Source organism: Hevea brasiliensis, chromosome 4 (assembly GCF_030052815.1).
Source record: "Hevea brasiliensis isolate MT/VB/25A 57/8 chromosome 4, ASM3005281v1, whole genome shotgun sequence".
Lineage (NCBI taxonomy): Eukaryota > Viridiplantae > Streptophyta > Magnoliopsida > Malpighiales > Euphorbiaceae > Hevea > Hevea brasiliensis.
Window position 1 is genome coordinate 111,355,404 of NC_079496.1, and position 3,765 is coordinate 111,359,168.

A 3,765-nucleotide genomic window follows, 5' to 3' on the forward strand; every position below is an offset into this window, starting at 1 on the left:
TGAGAACACAGAAATAGCAACCTGTGCACAACATTTAGCAATTCATCCACTCCTACCCCTGGCTTAAGCTTTCAAGGTAGAAGAGCTAAAGGAGGAACAAACCAAAAGCAATCTGGAGAAAATTTCTGAACAGGTAAAACTCAAACCTCTCCCCTCTACACTAAGGTATGCATTTCTAAACTCAGATTCTGAATATCCTATTATTATTAATGCCAATCTATCTGAAATAGAAGAGGAAAAATTGCTAAGAGTGCTTAGGACACATAACAAGAGCATAGGGTATAAAATAGAAGACCTAAAAGAGATTCATCCTTCCATTTGCATGCATAGGATACCTATGAAAGAAAATAGTAAACCCACTATTGAACATCAAAGAAGACTTAACCTAAACATGAAAAAGTAGTGAAAAAGGAAATTTTGAAACTATTAGATGCAGGTATTATATACCCAATCTCTAATAGTAAATGGGTTAGTCCAGTGTATGTAAACCTAAGAAAGGTGGGACAATTGTCATTTAAAATGCAAATGATGAATTAATCTCTACTAGGGTAGTTACTGGTTGGTGCATGTGCATAAACTATAGGACATTGAATAGTGCCACCAGAAAGGATCACTTTCCTCTTCCTTTCATAGACTAAATGCTAGAAAGATTAGTAAAACATTCCTACTTCTGCTACCTAGATGGATACTTGGGATTCTTTCAAATCCCTATTCACCTAGAAGACCAAGAAAATACCACATTCACATGCCCTTATGGAATATTTGCATATAGAAGAATGCCCTTTGGTCTTTGTAATGCCCCTGCTTCTTTTCAAAGATGCATGATGACTATTTTTTCTGATTTTATTGAAAATATCATGGAAGTTTTTATGGATGATTTTTCTGTTTATGGCACCACTTTTGATGATTGCTTAGCTAACCTATCCAAAGTGTTGCAAAGATGTGAAGAATCAAACCTAATTCTGAATTGGAAGTTACTTCATGGTAAGAGAAGGCATAGTTCTTAGTCACCTGATATCAGAAAGAGGGATTGAAGTTGACAAGGCGAAGGTTGAAATCATTGAAAAGATGCCACCACCAACATTAGTCAAAGGAGTACGAAGCTTTTTGGGACATGGAGGCTTCTACAGAAGATTCATCAAAGATTTTTCAAAAAAGCTAAACCATTGATAAATTTATTAAGTCAAAATGTTCCCTTTGATTTTGATGAAAATTGCCTTGTTTTTTTCAACAGAATAAAAGAAGCCTTGATTTCAGCACCCATTATGCAACCACCTGATTAGGAGCTACCATTTGAAATCATGTGCGATGCTAGTGATTATGCTGTGGGAGCAGTACTTGGACAAAGGAAAGATAAAAAGCTCCATGCTATCTATTATGCCAGCAAGACACTTGATGACGCACAAATCAATTATGCTATCACAGAAAAGGAATTCCTAGCAATTGTGTTTGCAATTGAAAAATTTAGATCCTACTTAATCGGGTCAAAAGTTATTGTATTCACAGATCATGCTGTCATCCGGTTCCTTTTGAATAAGAAGGAGGCGAAACCAAGGTTGATTCGATGGATTTTACTCTTGCAAGAATTTGACCTTGAAATCAAGGACAAAAAGGGATTTGAAAATGTAGTAGCTGACTATCTCTCTAAGCTTAAATTAGAATACACAGGAGACATCGAAGATTTTCCAATTGATGATTCATTTCCCGATGAGTAATTATTAGCCTTATCCCTAGTTCCTTAGTATGCTGATTTTGTGAATTTTCTTATGTGCAGGGTCTTATCACCTAACATGACTTATCAACAAAAGAAAAAATTTCTACATGATGTACGATACTATACATGGGAGGAACCTCTGCTGTACAAGAGATGCAATGACGGGTTGATAAGATGATGCATACCGGAAGAGGATATAGAGAGTATTCTCTAGCACTGCCATTCATCACCATATGGGGGACACTTTGGCACCATAAAAATAGTAGCTAAAATTTTGCAAGCAGGGTTTTATTAGCCTAACCTGTTTAAGGATGTGAGATCCTTCATGCTGGCTTGTGATCAATGCCAAAGAATAGGTAACATCTCCAGAAGGAATGAAATACCACAGCATGATATACTAAAGGTAGAAATATTTGATGTGTGGGGGATAGACTTCATGGGCCCATTCCCCTCTTCTTTTGAAAACAAGTATATTTTGGTTGGTGTTGATTACGTGTCAAAATGGGTAGAAGCAATAGCCATGCCAACCAATGATGCTAGAGTGGTCACAAAGTTCCTTAAGAAGAATATCTTCACAAGATTTGGTACACCACGAGTGATAATCAGTGATGAAGGAAGTCACTTCTGTAATCAAAAATTCAAAACACTATTGAAAAAGTATGGAGTGACTCACAAGGTGGCCACACCTTATCATCCTCAAACCAGTGGTCGAGTAAAAATTTCAAATAGGGAGCTGAAACGAATCCTAGAGAAAACGGTAAATCGCTCAAGCAAGGATTGGTCTGTGAAGTTAGATGATGCATTGTGGGCATACCGCACTGCATATAAAACTCCAATTGGAATAACACCCTTCAGGCCTCCTCCCTGTCGAACTTGAACATAAAGCCTACTGGGCAATTCAAACCATGAATTTTGACCTCAAGGCTGCTAGTGAAAAAAAACTGCTGCAGCTCAATGAGTTGGAAAAAATTCGACAGGATGTGTATGAGAATGCCAAAATCTTCAAAGACAAGACCAAAAGATGGCATGACAGATGCATAGCAAGGAAAAAAATAAGAGAAGGAGACCTTGCCCTACTTTTCAACTCCAGATTAAAACTCTTTCTAGGAAAGCTAAAATCAAGATAGTCAGAACCATTTAAGGTTATGCAAATCTTCCCGCACGGAGCTGTGGAAATTTAGAGTGAAACCTCAGGAGCATTCAAAGTGAACGGGCAAAGGCTAAAACCATATTTTCAAGAAGAACCCATAGAGGAGGGAACCAACTGCACCTTCAGCAACCTTCCAGATAGACTGTGATAGAATGAAAGCAAAGTCGAGCTAATGACTATAAACAAGTGCTCTTTGAGAGGCAGCCCAAAATTTCTACTTTTATTTCTATTTTTTTTAGTTAATTTTATAATTTCCTTTATTTCAAGTCTTATTTGTGTTTTGTGTTTGTTTATGCTTTATTTTGTAGGCACCCCAAGTCTCAAATCTACAAGAAGTAGAGACTGAGAGCAATAAAGAAGAGGAGATATCAAGTCAAAACCACACAAGAGGAGACCGTACGAAACTAGGAAAGTAGCACTGTTGCTAACCTTTCTATTTGTTTTATGCATTGTGGAAAGCATTAATTTTTCATATGGGGAGAATTGAAGAGTCAGAAAATTACACGGGTCGTGTATTAGTTTTACACGCTCCGTGTAACCATCTGAGATCTTGAAAAGACCCTTGCACAAGCCCTAGAAACTTACATGGGTTAACCCCGTGTAACATTACACAGGTCGTGCTTTGATAATAGAAAGGAAAGCTTTAAATTTAAAAGAGACAGAAAGTTACACAGGTTTCAGAACAAAATTACACGACTAGTGTAATTCACTTAGCATTACCATCCTTAGATAAAAAGTTACACGGGTCCTTGGGTAAAGTTACACGGGCCGTGTAACTCGACAGAAAAAGAAAAATCTCAGACAGAAAGTTACACAGGTCTACAGGTCGGGACCCGTGTAGTGATACATGACTCGTGTATCATGTCACAGACGCGATTCCTGGGGCGCAAAACCCGCGATA